At 38.1% G+C, this 18,310-nt stretch overlaps 1 protein-coding gene across 8 annotated transcripts in view; it reads left to right on the plus strand.

The window, feature by feature from the left end:
• Window positions 1-18,310, plus strand: part of pcbp3 (poly(rC) binding protein 3) — an 88,090-nt gene that overhangs the window by 12,792 nt on the left and 56,988 nt on the right. For 5 of the 8 annotated variants that reach the window (XM_069533202.1, XM_069533201.1, XM_069533200.1 and 2 more), the window contains exons 2-5: window positions 15,788-15,852; window positions 16,014-16,080; window positions 17,175-17,278; window positions 17,776-17,897. The gene's annotated coding sequence lies outside the window, so the exon portion shown is untranslated. Of the gene's footprint in view, window positions 1-15,787; window positions 15,853-16,013; window positions 16,081-17,174; window positions 17,279-17,736; window positions 17,898-18,310 lie in introns of all 8 variants that reach the window. The other 3 variants (XM_069533195.1, XM_069533196.1, XM_069533198.1) reach the window with 3 other exon arrangements.

Here is an 18,310-nt window from a genome sequence, read left to right on the forward strand (position 1 = left end):
AGTGGGTTTGACGGGGAGAGCGGCCGTGATGAAATGGGGGCAGGTCTGAAAAGCCCAGCCCAGGCTGTTTTTTTTCTACCTCCCCATATGGACAGTCTAATTTATTAATCACTGAAATTTTCAGACACCCCACCCAGGGGACATGTTTAAGAATTCCATTATGTACTATTAGGAGTAACATTAGGATCACTATTATTTTCGTGCAAGTGTGCGAGGACTCCTAGTAAAATATCTGCCAAAGGAATGCCACCTAACACACACGCCTTGTTGTACGCTCTTATCTGTCTTGCGTTCTTCCTTCCACATTAGGAAAAGCACTTAATCCGGCCCTTCTTTCTCTATTATTCATTTAAGTGAGTACTGAAACTGTGTCAGTGCTCACATACTGTTGCAGGCCTGGTGTTTTTGCTCTTTTTTGCCTTGTAATCTTTGGCACGTTGTTTTGCACCGTGTCCTCTTATCTCTTCATGTCATGTCTTGTCACCTGATGACATTAGAGAGTTGTGATATTTTGCAGGAAACACACACTATCTGATGCAGATAAACAATCCCAAACAAAGACAGCTGAAACTGAGCATTGTCGTCTTGTGTGCAATCAGGTGCAAAGATTTGCTTGTTATTGGTAAAAACATTTCTCCTCTGTGACATGTATTCTATGACACAATAACTGTAAGATCATCCTCTTGATTTTTTTTTTTGTTGACATTTTGCACTTGCTCCTCAAGAGCCACAATCTGTTTCCCTGCAGGCGAATCAAAAGTGGAAGCAGATTATTTAACCAGCATGGTGTGATCTCCACGCACACAGATTTGATGGAACTTGATCCATCGACTAATTCGCTTTCGTCGTTCTGCAAGAGGGAGCTGTATGACATCATGATTACCCCCCCGCCCCCCCACCCCCTCGCAAACTCTAGCAATCATTTTACCAGACACAAGCAGATTGCTCCTGTCACATGCAAACTGTGTAACTCCAATTGTCTGGTGAATTTCAGTGTGTTTATGGGTTAAAATGATCTGTACATTCTTAGAGAAGCCCTTTGAATTATCAAGAGGATAAATTATATATGCATATATGTCAAGCTACAAAAGCCCTATGTACCATATATAGTACATAAAAAATATAGTATGTGTGCATTGTGTGTGTTATGATATTCAAATGTAGGAGGTTCTTAATTTTTTCCCTCCTCTTTGGGATTAAGTGGTTAAGGACTGGCACATCAAAGAGTTCCTGTGTTGACTCCACGTTAAGGAAAGGCTCAATACTGAAGGTGTGAAGTGGGGATTAATATTTTTCCTGAAAATTGAACCTTTTCTGTTGCAAGTTAACCAGGAAATTCAAGCTGTATTGGGTTATAACTTCACATTCTGTCAAAAACCAAACTAAATGCAATCAGAAGAAATGTGCATAACCCTATCGCTTCCCAAACGGACAGCTGTAGTGTTTTATATGTTAATATAAATGATCATTAAGCCAGTTTACATGAACGTTAACATCACATGCAGCTTGATCTTCGCTTTGAGGAGGAATATGAAAGTTAGGACCGTCTTTCTTCAATGCAGCATTTCACTGTGCTGTCAAATGTAAATCCATCATATGCTTTTGTTTTAGATAAGGAAGGATTACCCGAGTCCTACCGCACACTTTGGTTGGCTTTCACTTTCAGTTTGTCTTTTGAGATTCCAAATAGCACAGAGAACCACTAGTTGAACCACCAACACATTTCCTCACAGAGCTCCCACTTTGCATCTTGATTATTGTAATTAAAAAGTATTTCCACACAAAGCTGTTGGCAGACGTTGTGTTGCAGGCACGTTTAAGCTGAACACTCTCACACTGAGGCTCCAACACTAACAGAAGCACCAACCAGAGGCAGCCAGCATATACACCAAGCTGGATGAGGTGCAACAAATTACAAATATGTACTGCAGCTAGCACTTCAGTCCAGTTTTTATGGTCCAGCCAAAAGGCACTGCTACCTTTAGTGTTGTGGGTTTACCTCCATATTAAACACATGTTTGTGTAAAAAGAGCACAAGTTGAATTAGTCAAACTCTGGCAATTGCGTCCACGTGGCAGGATGTAGGTGAAGACCCAGGTAATGAAAATATGTATTTTAGTAGGGATAGAGATAAAACATATACTTTGTATGTGTCCACCTATACGTTTTTTACACTGAGAATGTTTTTTTAACTGACTAGTCCATTGATATTAACCGAAAAATGAGAAATAGGTTGAAAGTGGATCCTGGAAATCCTGTTTCCTGGGATTAAATGCTAGTGTCAAGATGTCAACATTTGCTTAACTATGCTCCATACTAAGCTTATCTTGACGGATACACAAAAGATTCAGACACACACTTAATTGACATCTGGTCCACACTGACTTGTAAAGCCATTCACATTAAGCAAGTGGACTACCATACAATGAGGTATTCAGAAACTGGATGACTCCAGTATTTGTATCGGCACATTAACACTTCTAATATCTGGTCATTGGTGCAAAGTGGCAGACTCAAAGGTTTTAGGGATTTGGACAATTTTAACTGTTATGTGAAGCTGCATTCATCTGCATGTACATTAGAGTACTGCTGCTGTCAAAAGGTCTGCTTAGCCACTGACCTCATTAACGTGGTTAGATCAACAGTCTTTTTTTTATTATCAGATTCTGTACACCAGTCAGCTACATTTATATCACAACTCTTAAAGGCTCAGTGTGTAAAATTTAGGTGAAAGGAGTCTATTATATAATATAAAATAATCCTAGTGATGTTTTCACTTGTGCTTTTCATCTTATTATATGAATTGTTGTCTCTTTACCTTAGAATGGATCCTTTATATTTAAATACATTAAATTCACATCGGGAGGGGGTCCTCTCTATGGAGTTTTGATAAACTGAACCCCTTCCACAGGTATTTTTCATGTTTGGAAGGGGAGGGTGAGGTGAGGAGTATTCAGCTGAAACATGCAAAATCACCACTAAATTCTACACTGAACCTTAAACATTTTAGATAATGGGTATGCATAGCTACTGTATGTCTGTGCATTAATGGTACAATGTGGATCTTTTTTCCATTAGTAAAGCGTAGAGAACAGAGTAACATGTCAATACACCAGCAAAGAATTTAAGAATGTTTCTCTGTTACAGAATCTGTCCACTGTAGAGCACTAACAGGCACTGCTCAATGCACATCTATTGGTCAGAATTCTTCAAAAACAACAATTTCTTCAGGACCTCTGAAAAGACTGCAGGCTGAAATCAAATTATAGAAGAATATTTATAGAATTTACAAGAGAAGGCTCTGCATCTTTGGTGCTCAACCAATCCAGTTAATGTTTTTTGAACCTGCAATCATAGATAATAAAGTAACTATTTGAAAATCTATCATATGCATATGCCATGATTTAGCGAGCGAGTGAAAAACTGTCTCTAACATGAGAAAATCACTTGACTGAGAAGCTGAATTAGTTAAACATCATGAAATCTGTAGCTCGCCACCTCAGGGAGCAATCAAGCTCCATTTGCAATATATCTTCATCGAAAGGAGAAAATCAGTTAATGCACCCTGTCAGAAAAAATGACTGGTCAACAGTTTGCATCTGGTAATTTATCAGATTTATTAAAGCTGGCACTTTTGTCTGCAGAAAAATTGTATCAGTAAGGGGAAAAACAGCTGTGCAATTTCCACACACATAAGGGTCCATGTCTCATGATGCATGAACAGTATTTTTGGCTGACTGTGTATTTATATAAAATTGGGGCACACTGGACACTGGCACATTATAGAAATTCACTTTCATTTAATCAGAAATGTATAAAACTGAGATATGAATAGCAGAAAAATGAGCATGTTTGCTTTTTTCCCTTCACAGATGTATGCAGGATTATTGCAGGAAATACAATAATAAATAAATAAAAAGTTAAACTATCCATCGAGGGATAATAAAAAGAAAGACAAAAAGAGCTCTGATAATGATAATGTATTGACAAGTAGGACTGAAGAACAATACAATAATAATGTAATTAAAAAGTAACTTATGCTGCATTCAATTAGAGGTTGGAATAAAATCTTCTTGTTTAAATAGAATATATTTGGTGTTGATGATGTGCGAGGTCCGGTACACTATGTCCCTGGCTTACAAGTCATAAGTCATGAAAACTCTGCAGGGCTCCAGCAACATGGATGTCATTATTGTCACTGTAGGCGTCTATAGGCAAATCATTTCTTAAGCTATAGCAGTTAGGTGATGTCATCAATCAATCAATCAAACTTATATAGCACCTTTCAAACAAATCAATTCATTCAGTTCAAAGTGCTTTGCAAGCGTTTGACACAATGTTCAAGAAGGATTAATAAGTTCAGAAACCAACGCACTCATACATTGTAAAATATGACAAGTAAATGATAGTAAAACTGTAAAACGTTGATAAAACTAGACAGAATAAATATGGATTAAATTAGAAAAAATCCAACAAAATAAGACTAATTTATCATAATGAATAAAACCAGTGTAAATTCTAAAAACCCATAAAAACACTCCATGAAAGCTAGGCTGAATAAATGGGTATTCAGTTTACGTTTAAAAATATCTATATTCTCAGCACCTCTCAGATCCTCGGGGGGCTGTTCCATTTTTTCGTAAGGTAATGGCTGAACGCAGCATCACCAAATCTTTTGTTTTGATTTGCGGAACAGCTGAAAGAGAAGATCCAGAGGATCTGAGGGGCCTCCCTGGTTCATAAACCAAAAGCATCTCTGACAGGTAGTCTGGTGCAAGGCCATGTAGTGCTTTATAAACCAATAGAAGGATTTTAAAATCAATACGAAATGCAATACGATGAACAGGCAACCCGTGTAGGGACTTTAGAATTGGCTAATGCGTGCTCTCTTTTTGGACTTAGTCAGCACTGGTGCAGCAGGATTTTGACTTAAGTGTTGCTGATTTGTGTTTATTGGTTGAACAGAAAGGAGAGAGCATTTTAATGGTTAAGAAAGCCAATAAATATATTGACAAAGGGAATAGATGAGGAAATTTGGAATATAAACATCTTGCATGATTATGAAATTACAAAGAAAAACTATGACCAAAATTACTTTACCTTACTAACTAGAAAATGTTATGTCCATGGCTTTCTTTGTTTCTAAAAACATCAACATGCCACCAAATGTTATGAAGGGGGGCCTTGATATGGTTTATTAGAGTCAACATGGTTAACATGAACCCCTTTGAAGGCAGCATTATGTTACACAGTTAACTATAACTGAATATCTGTGAAGGCCTTCCCTGCAAAGAGTGAATCTCTCTACAGTGCAACCTAGAGTCAGTCCTCATTATCACGCCTGTGGAACGAGGTTATCAATGAGACAGTTTATTTATTTGAGATCAATCAGTGTCTTCTTTTAACTTCTGCTTCTGTGTCTTACAGCTTAGAAAGACTGTTGAAGTAGTTTCTGATGGGTTAGCAGTCTCCGCACATGTAGCATAGACTGATGGACAACCTGACAGCTCCCAAAGTGAAGCCACAATATCTGGTGGTTGCTGCAGTATAGGTCATAAGCCCTGCCTCCTCAATGATAGCAGATATGACATGGACCAAATTAAGAAGTCAGTGTCTCAGATGTGGGTTCTGTCCAGTTTTCATGTTTCTGAAAAGATGTTGAAAATGAGGTGAAACATCACGATTGACAGCTGACTCATGATTGGTTGAGAGTGCGAATTGATGGGACCTGGTGGCTCCATACCACAATCAATAGTGTTCCGAAACATTTAGGGTTAATGTTTGTACAGTGGAAGTGAAGTCTTTACATAAAGTCTATGAGTTGTAGGCTTAAATGTGTGCGATATCATAACCATTGGCTTCACGTAAATATAACTGAGCTCAGCTTGGGCAGGTTGACAAGTGAACTTGTCTCTAGTGAGCTATTGGTAGTCATTCCTCAAAGGTCCCAGTATTGTCCACAAACAAAAATATTTGCTCACAAGTCCCAGCTTTTGTCAAAAGGATTAGGTCATGCCAACAAAATAGACAGAAATGGTTGATTCAACTGCTGGTAGTCAAGCTAGCGTCCAGAGATAGTAGCCAACTGTGACCACAAGAGGGTGGTGAATTACTATTTGGAGGAGGACACTGTTTTGAGATTTAAAGGTTCAGTGTGTAGAATTTAGTGACACCTAGAGGTAAAGTTGCATGTTGCAGCTGAACCCTGGGTTCAGTGCTTGACATTGAGCCACTACTCCACCTCCTGAACCAGAGGAAACAGCATTAGGTTTGCATATCAAGCCAGTTTGAAACAATCTTTTGACTGTAAATATAATAAATACTCATTCAGTTGATCTAGCCAGGCCTGAACGTCTGCTGATCCAGAAATAAACTGGCAGTGAAACTTTATTTATCAAACACGTATCAGCTGATAATATTAAATCTCCTGTGCACCATGAGACACCAACAACCTGTGGGTGATCCCCGACTCTTAGCAGGAGATACTGCACTCACATTTAAAACAAGATTCACAGCAACAGCCATAGTGTAAGTGTAAAACATAAATCAATATTCTTGTTTTTTAGGAGATGATTAGTATTCAAAGTTCTGTGTCTCACTGTTCATTCACAGATGTCTTCAAAGATGACCTGATTGGAGGAAGCAGTGTGAACACTAATGAATCAGACAAGGAAACACAACCGCCCATAAAATGATCCTGACAGGCCTCAGTTTGCTCACACACTGTTTATCTTTGCGTTTTCCCTTGACCGTATCCACAGTGAAGTATTGTGCATTAAAGTTGTCCTCTATAATAAATAAATTAAAAAAACATGATAAGGTGTAGCTTTACAATCAAATAGAAAAGAAGGCAAATAAGAATATAAGTGAGATTTTGAAGGGGCTCACTACAGTTTAATTTGTTACTCTTGTAATTTATCTAAAGCAATCATTTTTTAATTAACATGAAAACTCAACAATATCAAAAGATGGTGGCTGAAAGCTTAATAAAGCATGGTGCACTTTAAGTGAGTTCTTGACAGACTAATTGTATATCTCATGTTGAACATTTTGTAGAAGGTCTGGTGTAACTCATAAACATTTTGTGGTCAGTCACTTTATAGCTTTCTTGGTTTTCTTTACTAGTTTTTGTGGATTGATGTCCAGTGGTTAATACCTTTCTCTGGCGCAGACTGTGTGATGCTGATTCTGTGAGAGGAGCTGAGCCTCCCAACCAGCTTTTCCTCATCATCTTCTCCTCTTGGCAACACAGAGTCTTTTAACGGTCTGAGCTGGGCTCACTGATTTAAGATTTCACAAGAATTTTTTCCTTATGTAACCTCATTTAAAAAGTGGAATTCAGCAAAACATACTTTGGTTTTTGTGTTTCTGTGGGCTATGGGTATGTTTCAGTGGACTTTAATGGTTTCAGTTGACTTTCTGTCAAGCCTTGCCCACCTCATTACTGTGGCTTCCATAGACGATATACATACATGTATATATATATACACAAAAATACAAATGACAGATCCCGAAAGTGAAACCAAAAAATCTTTATCGCCCCTTAGTGACAAGTAAAATGGGACATGGACTAAACTAAAACATGTATGCTTCAATTACATTTTTCCATAGATGGATTCTGTCATTTTAGGTAGTTCTCATCACACTTTTATGTTTATTGGTTCCTGTTGTGTTAGATTTTATTTGGCACGAAAGAATGTTGAGATTGTCTGGAGGACCTGGATTCCCCAGCTCCAGTTAACAAACACTACTGTGCAGATTCTAGCTCTGTATAACGTTAGCAGGACAAGATGGCAGCTCCCATTGAGCTTGGTTAATCCAGTCTTTCTCACCTGCAACATGAAATTACATACAGAAAGATCTAAAGCTCATTTTTATCCTAAGGACAATTTAAGTTTTAATCTCACCATATTTTGCATCCTGCTGTTCTTGTTTTTGTTGTTTCATTTGTTTTTATTGATTCATTTCAAATGAAATTGTATCTTCTGTATTTATTCCCAAGGCTTTTGTTCTTGATTTTTTCTATTTGCCAAATTGTACTTATCTGAGTTTTCTTGTTGTCTTGGAATGTTTTGTTTATTTTCTCTACTCAGCTATATTGTAAATGTGGTCTGTACCTCAGTGTATTCCCGAGTATAAATAAAGGTTGAGAGAATGAATGAATGAATTTGGATATTCTTGCTTGGTGTAGTCAGGTCTGCAGACTCACATTTGTAGTGTAGTATCATGTATCATATGTGGAATCTCATTTATATTCTGGATTTGTAAACTTTGTTTAACATGTTTTGGTAATACATGATGCTTGATGATAGTAAAGTTATATTTTGTATTAATGATCCATTTGTCGTGCACTATAGCTCAGTGACTGAACTGCATGTGCAGGACTTTCCTGACTCACTGGTCAAAAGCCTGCACAGTGCATGCAGTATTCAGAGGGCACATGCACATGGGTCTTGTCTTAGCAACACATGCACATAGCACCAGCAGATCCTACACACACTTCACTACCTGACAGTGGCTGTGATGAGCAGGCAGGAAGGCGAGCCTCTCTGGGCATAAATATGTCCTGAGTCAAGATATACAACCGGCAGTTCCACTTCCAGTTGAAGCCTCGACGATTGCCTTTTTGCCCCCTCCCTGCAACTCATGCAGGCGTTCAGTGCACACAGACGAATGCGTGGCCTTGTACACATGCAAGCACATCATGCACACACAATAAAGGGGTCAAAGAAAGGATATCTAAGAGAATGAAAATAACCTCTCAGTTTATATGAGGATCATGCAAACACCATTCATCAGTCAAACACGGATGCTTTGTGCAGTGGAGCAGGAACCAATAACTCGGTGTGTCAGTGTGTCTAGATGGAGACTCCCCAACCAAGACATTTACACTTTGAACAGACACACTGTGCATGATGAAGTTTGTCAGTCAAACTTTAAAAAGAAATATGTAAATCAAAAGTGATATTTTAAGTTACAGTGCAAACCACGGCAAGTTTCTTTCTTTTGTACATTTCCACAACAAAGCAATTGTGCTTTCCATAAAATATAAAGGGTATCATGACTAATTAAGGCAAGACAATACAAAACCAAGATGTCCCGCCTACAGTCATATTTGAACATTTTAATTGTTTCAATGTCAACAACAGTTAAAGTAATGAACACAAATCTACTTTAATGATTTACTCAGCCTGCATTGAACAGCCGCACCCCTATTTAACCTTTCTGTTACTAAGTACGTTTTACTAAATCATCTTTCAAGATATAGACTAGTCCCAAAGGGGTGTGAAGAATAATGGACATATTTGATTACCTCTCTATTTGTTAGGATGTGTTACCAAGAATTTATTTTATAATGGCAAAAAATGAAACAACTGATATAACTTGCTTCATGCTTGATATCAGCTGAGACATGCACAAGCCCACCATGTCCCTGCAAAAGTGTGAATGGTTATAGATAATGAATAAGAGGGCAACATGTCCAGCACTGTTTCAGGTTTTATTAAGTAAATTTGTCATGGCAGGATAAAAGGACAGGATAGAAAGTTTTAGCTGTGAATCCTGAACTGCGGCAAAACTAACAGCACTCCTCATAGTGAACAGAAAGAAGCATTTTATCAAAAACCAAAAATCCATACAAGAACTAATAAAACAAAATGCATCAAAGAACAAACATAATCAACTGTACAACCTTAAACCTAAAATTTAAATCATACAATCAACTTCAACCAGATTTGAGCTGATTGACATCTCATCATTAAAATACTCATAGGAGGAGACAGGGTATACATTAATGCACAAGCATGTCAACGTGCTACAGCCAGAGGGGCAGTGAATGACCCACAGCCTTTGTTTCATTTTTATTTAACCCAAAAAGTAAAGTTGTTTTTTCCCAATGCAACTCAATCCATTCACCAACACTATAAAACAGCATAACATCCAAATATACTATACAATATTACTCTTGCCATTTAAGAAAACAGCTACCTAATCCATAATAAAGATTCATAGTTAGAAGTTCACAGCTGACGAGACTCTGAAAGTCTTTTTTGCTTTACACAAGATAATGCGACACAGCGAGCGCACATCAAAGTTCGAGAACCTCCAACTATCTATTGTGAAATAGATGTAGACTTTGCTCGATGTGGAAGTTTTTCATATGTTGTTCGCTCACAGTGTCAGTATTTGGCAAAAACACCTCTGAGGCAAGCAAAATCCCTAAAACGCAGCAGTCGAGAAAGCTGATGCACACTCTGCAATAAACATAGCATGACTAATCCCTCCTCACAAATGACAAGGCCTAGTCATCTTACACACAAAGACTTCAAAGCGAACCATTTGCCACAACTTGGACTTGAGTGATGGAGCTACATTTCTCTCAGTGGCACACAGGGTTAACTAAGCAAGCAATTTCAGCACGGCAGCATTTGCTAAAAAGCTTGATAGGGCCAGCTAAGCTCCTGTGATTGGCCTTTGTGTGTGAAAGTGACCACTTAAGTGCTGCGCAGCCCCTCCTGAGTGTGTTTGGAGGCATAAGCATTTCCTCTGACTTCTTTTTGCCTGCTCCCACACTGTGTGTATGTGTGTGTGTGTGTGCCTTTGAGAATGCATTTGTGTGTGCTTATATGCTCACTGGAGCATTTGTGGTTGCTTTGCTGTGTGTGCATGTGTGTGACACAGTATATCTGTGTTTTCCTGCTATATGGTGGTGCTGTATGTTTGCATCTTCAGTAAAGCAGCTTTTAAGAGCATATTGATACATTCGCTAAATATTCTGACCAAAATACCGTCCATGGGCAAAATATCCACTTAAAGTGATGTGTTATCTCTTTTTAAGTTTTATTTTTAAGGTAATGTCCCCAAACAACATCACTTATATCGACCTCCTAATTCCAGAAGCATCTGTCTCTCTGTCCGGATGTGTATCTCGCAAACCGTTAATTTAAACGACTTCAAACCTGGCATGTCTTTTGGTAATCGTCCAGGGAAGGGTGGTGCTGTGTTCGGTGTAAAAAAAGTAAAAACATTGACTGTGGAATCTTCACTGCAGATAAACCAGGTTGGATGATCACAGTTTTTAAACTTTGCTCTGCACCAAAGCCTGTTTTTGAAAGGCTCTGCCCACAGCGTCCAGCACACAAACAATAAAAAGTGACAATATAGTGTAGAACTGTTAGAGGAGGACTCACTAATGACAAGGCATAATTCTGAAGTAGCTGCAGAGAATTAACACAGGTCAAGAGAACAGAACATTCCAAACAGGCAGGTTTAGAATGAACACTGCACTCGTCTAAGATGCGGGTGAAAAACATAGTATCTACTACCCAACGTTTCTATTCCACTCACATATTTATGAGGTCTAAATGCAGACTTTCAGCTGTAAAGGTATTTCAGTATGTTCACTTCCTGGTTGCTGGTTGGCCCTTTTTATAACTTTTTATAAAACACAGCAGCACATTCTCCAAAAATAAACAAGGCACAGCAGGAGTTGTTTACAGCCCCATAGGGGAAGGTTTTCACCTGCTCTGCACTCATGTGACCTAACTCAAACTAGTTATGTATTTACTTAAAGGTGTTTATTAATGATGGCTGTAGGACTGACCTGACAGAGCATCACCAGTGATGATACCTAGGACTTTCTGCTTGGGTCAGAGACCTTAGCCAGCAATTGACTGCAAAGCACAATAATGTGTTTAGACTGTGAACAGAAAGAGTGAGACTCCTGCATTGTTCACCCACTGCTGATGTGAAGAAGTCTGCTAGAGACTTTTCATCTAGCACCATCATCAGGCCAAAGTTTGAATTTGTCCAAGACTTTGTTTTATGACACACAAGCACACTACAGCATTTGAGCTTCATTTAGCGTCTACATTTTGAAAATAATGATTTATTCTCTTTTTCTTAATTTTTGCATTTACACAAACAATCATGTGATAAGTCTCTTGAAGGAGCATTATGTTAAAGGTCCAGTGTGTAAGATTTAGGTGAAAGGGATTTTTGGCGTAAATAGAATATAAAATAATCCTAGTGATTTTTTCATTGGTGTGTCTCATCTAAATTGTATGAATTGTTCTTTTCTTTACCATAGAATGGACTATTTATATCTAAAACTATTATTTACATGGAGGGGGGGTCCTCTCTGTGGAGGCCGCCATATTTTTTACTGTCATCCAAACTGGACAAATAAAAACCGTGTGAGTTTTCATGACAGCTGAAATTCCCCAGAGGTTCTCCTTCATGTTGGAAAGGGTGGATGAGGGGTATTCACCTGCAACATTCAACTTCATCTCTAGATATCACAAAATTCTACACACTGAACCTTTAAATTGCAGCGTCTGCCATTTATTTGTATTTCTGGTCATTGTTATACCTGTTATGATAACAAGGTAATTGCAGATGTTTAGGAACATACAACACAGTCCAACAGAGTAAGAAGCACGAGTGGACAGACCAACGGAAAGCAAACAGTTACGACGGAGTCACGTATGGATGCGTCGGCCAAAACACTGTTTATAATAGGGTGACATCATGCATTGCTGAACTGCATTGTGGCAGCATAGCTATAATGATGAGCCAAAGTTGAACTGTGATATTGACCTATACAAGCCTGTAGGTTTCTAGAGTGGACCTTTCTATAACCTTGTAAGCTGTTCAGATGTGTATGTGGCAAATATGTGTGGATGACAAAGTCAGTGTCCTGTCTACAATCACCTTAAAACGTTTTAACCGATTCCATGACAAATGGAGCGAACCCTGTGAGCTAGTTCAGGCAGCTAACTCGAGCTGCGCTGCTCCAATCATGTTACACACATCATGTGACATACCTCATTCTCCACATGATCTATTATACACACCCACATTATGAGGCGGCCTATTTAAGCAGAGAGAAATTTCCCATCAACCCCTTTGCTCACACTGCTGCTGCTGCTTCAGCCCCTCCACCACTGCAGCATACACCTGTAGGCTCTGGGGGGGGTTACAAGTATTTGCTCGTCACTCCCATCATATCTGTGTAATAATATCGGGGGAGTGATTAAGTTGGAGCCTAGACGCCAAACACAAACTTTGTTCTACTACTACAATAAACATTTGAACACAAGTTATAGCAAAAATTAATTTTAAGGACTGGACACATAACACACACATGCGCCTGCATTCAATATGCAATGACAAACCGTGGGAATGGTCTATTGATGCATAAGGAGTAATTGTTACACATAATTCATGTATTTATGTCAATATTAAGAATAAATATTGAATAAAATAACAGCTCATTTTGCTGTGTTACTCTGGAGTCACACACAGATTAATCTTATGTTAAATGCTGTTTATTTTCAATGCAAAAGTGTGTCCTGTAAAATATTACATAATCTTTCTCATGTTTTTTTTAATTTATCTTATTTTACATATTTTATAAAACAGAACAAGCTGACTTGATTTAGATTTTTGAAAATTATGAATCAGCATGGAATCATGAAAATCAGTATGTGAAGATAATTAGATTTTTCATTGCTCACAATCATTTCTTCCAAACTGTCTGAATGCTGCATTTTCACCAACACTGTTCTGTTTCTTATGCCGGTTCACATTTCTGAATCTGTTTTGTGATAAACCAAGTCACCTTTTGGTCATGTTAACCTTGCAAGCATTGCAACCACTTCTTGATGTGATGTCACCTCTATATATAATCACATATGTATTGTGACATTAGCTTTCTGCAGCAAATGACTGTGGCCTTCAGGAATGACCTATGACTGTCAGTAAATATGTCTGCTGACATAAAGAAGGCCATGTTATGCATTGAGTATCCCTGGGACTCCCTCCACACCCTGCACCTTCCTGTCCATAACCTATCCACATTAGTGTCCTTGTGGAGTGTTTTGCCTGCACACATGAATCACACATGTTCTGTGGCCGACCTTGTATGTCCAGACTCTATGAAAGTTCATCATTTCTAGTCTATATATATTCATGTCTCCCTCCTGTTGCTGTGTAGGAAGTCTGTAAGGTATTTCCTGACCTGTACAACTGAACAGGCCTCTCTGAGATTTAAAAATGACATATTATTTCCTCCTCATTCACATATTTGAGCTGCTTTCACTGGGGCCTGGCAGTAACGTTCCCTCGGGTGCCCGTTATCATTTGAAATGAATCCCTGAGTAGATGCAAGACACAGTTAAAACATATTTAGTTTATGTCGCTGCTTTCACTTGGATCAAATGTTCCTTTTCAAGCTGCCTCTGACAAACATGTGAATGTGCAATGTGCTGCCCCTCTCTTACTGAATTAATGCCCATAATGTGTGGTGGCATGAAGGTGGTGAGCCTTCCCTCTATTCCTCCCATCATACCTCGAATACAGTGTTCCTTGTGTGTGTGTGTGTGTGTGTGTGTGTGAGAGAGAGAGAGAGTGAGAGAGCTGCTTTTACCATCGGTGAAGGGCAAGTCCTTCAGCAGATGGGGTCAGTGCTCTAATCTGAGGGGGTGATGATATTGTGAGGATATTTAATGAGAGTATAAGAGCTAAAGCAAATGGGGGGTGGGGGCTGGGGGGAGTATTAGCCTTTTTAGATATCATTAAACATTAATACCGTCAGGGGACTGGAACACACTGGGGTCCTTTTCCATTGACTTTCATGCTGCTCGCTAATCGAGTTTCACCTCCAGGGACCTCCACACCCCCACCCACCACCCAGTGCAGCACTAAAGCTAGGGAAAGATCAGATTGCCACCCCGCTTCTGAGAATGAGATTAGTGTGTGAGTGTGTGAGTGTGTTAATTGTAGATTATGTGAGGTTATGCACTCTCTCCTGCTCCCTCTCTGTCCTTGGCTCATGGTGTATGATGTATGCAAAATATAACTGTTCTAAAACTATTAAATCCCTGTGGAGTTTCGCATATATTAACCCAACACTTAATCCTTAGAAGCTTTTTCAAATATCTTCCTGCATAATGTTATTTTTGTGTGTTTTCCATTATAATTATTTTGAGTATCTACAATTTCAACAGTTTTAAACTAAATATGATGTACATTTTAGACACAGGCTTTCTCCTACTAGTTGTGTATCAGTTCACCATTTGCTAATTTGTCTGTGATTTGTGTTGATTGGTCAATGCTTGTAGTCATTAGGTTGAAGCCAAGAAATATATAAAACGCAGACGATACATTAAACATATATAAAACAATAATACAGTTATACAGAGCTGACTTTTTTATGCTTTTGATTTTGTGTTCATTATATGTTAGATGATAATTACAAAATTAAAAAATTGATTAATAATACTGCATTAGTGTTACACATATATACACAAATAACTTATTTTATCAGTACAATGGTATTAAAATTGTTTAAATAATAAAATCATCAATACATTTTTTTATAGATAGTCAACTAATCAATTTAATCTTCACAGGCTGATAATTAGCAGTTGCACCTCTAATATATTCCATTTGTAGTCCAAACTTGTCCACATTACCATACATTGCTATATATACATACATACATATAGTACCCATTCAATATAGTGTTTTCATAAATTAACTTGTGTTTAAAGACAAAGGAGGACAGCAGCAATTTACTCAGTCAGATGTGCCTCCAAGTCAAACACCAACAGAGGGCAGCAATCCCCTTCTAAAGAAAACAGCTTTGTCTGCAGACACACAAACCTTTACCTTTACACTGTGTGTGTGTGTTGTGTGCATGCTCTGCAGGGAATGAATAAGCTACTGTACAAAGGTTAAGTTACAATGATTGAAACCAGCATTAATGAGTTTATCTCATTCCCAGGGATTCCTCACCTGCCTCCCCCACTTCATCCCCAGGAGTGCTGTCTGTGAAAGCATCTGAACAGTGTAAGAAACATCAGCACAACCCAACCACTGATGAGTCATTTAGTAATTTAAGGCAAATACAAAATCTCGACATAATAATTCACTTGGAGAGCAGATGATTGCATGGAGTGTTTTTAAATATTAATTCCTGCATTAAAGCTGCATTTCCCTCTCTCTGACAGATCCACTAAATACAAGTTCCACAGTTGATTTGATCTCAGTACACATCTGCTGGTGAGGCACAGCGAGGTAAGTGGTCGTATTGAATTGAATTCTTATGAACACATACAGTAAATGGTTCAGTTGCATCTTAATGTATTTAATTCATTTTAGTATACAGATTTATTATAGAGAGGTTAAGTAAACTTCAGCCACAGATTTCCACCAGCTAATTATTATTTACAGTTCTAGTCATGTAGAGTGTATTGTTATGTTATGAATCATGTGGCCATTACAAACATATTGCGGTACAATGTAATTATAATCTTGTGCTGAATATTAATATCAGAAATGTTGTGTTCAAAATGTTTTTTTTCTTACTGTAAAAGGGGAAAGAAAATGATTTTTTTCAGTTTGGAAAACGTCTCTACAATGTGCTTATTGAGTAAAGTCAAGTGCATATTACTTTGAGCAGCAATGACAGCAGTACTATAGATTTCATGATTATAACAGTGGTAATAGACACTGTAGTATTAAAGGAAACATCTGGCATGAAAAGTGAAAGCAGTGAATCAGCATTATTAATAATTAATGGATGCATATATTGAGGTATTGCTAAGGCTCCCATCAGTATATAAAGTAGTTAAAATCAGCTCCCACACTAAACATATGTACAGTTTAACATTTATACCTATATGTATTTTTCTACTTTTGTACATAAAAAATACATTTTTTAAAATTCGTCTTCTACATTTGTTTGCTTCAACGTTTATTCCACCTGTAAAAACCTGTACATTCCCTTATATGTTGGTTGAGTGTGCAACTCTTCTGATAAAAAAGTTCTGATCCATCCAACACCAAGCAGATGACCAACAAAATAAGAGACCAGTAAATCAAAAAGGCACCAAGATAAACATGACATTTAATGATTTATTGATTTACTGACAGATTTGTCAGATGTGAAGGAATACCACTCAAATTCAGTGTTCATGTGGCACTCACTGTGTTTGCTGGATGTGCAAGTAGGTCATTGGGCATCCTGAATCAACGAGTGGACAATCAGAATGTCACTTAAACAACCATCTAGGTTCCTATGACTCAGCCACCAAACACCAAAATGAGAAATGACTCACTAAAACACTGTTTGAACCTGACTTCCTGTCTCGACCCTGGGATGTGTTCAGGTGCATCGGCCAGACATCCGACCCCCATTCTGCTGGAAGGCTGCCAGTCACAGGTCACATGACCTGGAAGAAAAAACCTAGGAGACTTTTGGGATCCCTCTTCGGTCAGAACCACTTTTTTGTTGTAGTTAGCTGAACATGAATGAAGTTGATCTATTCAGATTGAAACCTGGTGGTTTGCTTCAAAAAGTATTGATCCAGCTCAGAAACTTATTATAAAATAATACATGTTTTGAGTATCAATATATGTTTATCACAAACATTTTTATGTCAACACATTTATAATGTAATTACATCATAACATATGACAACTTTGATAAAATAACTGTTATTACCGGGGGAAGATGCTACACCATTTCTTTTGTTTTATATAAAAATGATTTTAATGCATATGATAAATGTTATTTTAAATTTTAGGTGTTACCTTGACTTTAACTTCGATATAAAAGATATATAACACACACAGAAATATTTGTTGAATGAAAATTGGCTCCATTTAGTGGTTTGGAGGTAAACAAAGGGCCTCAAAGCTGATAGAAGCATTCATGTTTCTCTGTTTCAGCTTCTCTCTATATGTCCTCTGTCTTTCTCTGGGCTTTAGCATGGGCTGGCTCTCTACCTGAGGGGACGTCCAAAGGCTGATGAACTGACCTGTGTCTGTGTGAGACCACACCGCTCTGCTGTCCTTTATGCCCTGGGCACACAACATCCAGCACATATCTGGTGAGTAACAGCGCTGATTTAATGAGAGGCACTCCTTAACATTACAGAGGAGGTGATGCTAGCAGGTGTCCGAGCTTTGAAGCTTCCATGATGGTGAAGATGATGGCGTGTGAAGGTTGTGCCGCTGGCCATGAGAGGTGTCAGATGATTTTGAATTAGCCTCACATTCTAACCATCTAATTTAGTTTGGTTGAAAGGCAGGACAACAAACAAACTGTCTCCTCTTTATCTCACTTCTTTCTGTTTGCTTCAGTCCATCTCCAGACCTTTGGATAAAATAACACACCACTTTCAGTCCATATTTCTTTTATAGTTCCCTCTCTGCTGTTGGATTGTTCTATTATTAAGCTTTAGAGCTACACTCACAAACGATTATTACAAATTATGGTAGAAAAACAAACAACAAAGCATTC

This window comes from Paralichthys olivaceus, chromosome 10 (assembly GCF_024713975.1).
Source record: "Paralichthys olivaceus isolate ysfri-2021 chromosome 10, ASM2471397v2, whole genome shotgun sequence".
Lineage (NCBI taxonomy): Eukaryota > Metazoa > Chordata > Actinopteri > Pleuronectiformes > Paralichthyidae > Paralichthys > Paralichthys olivaceus.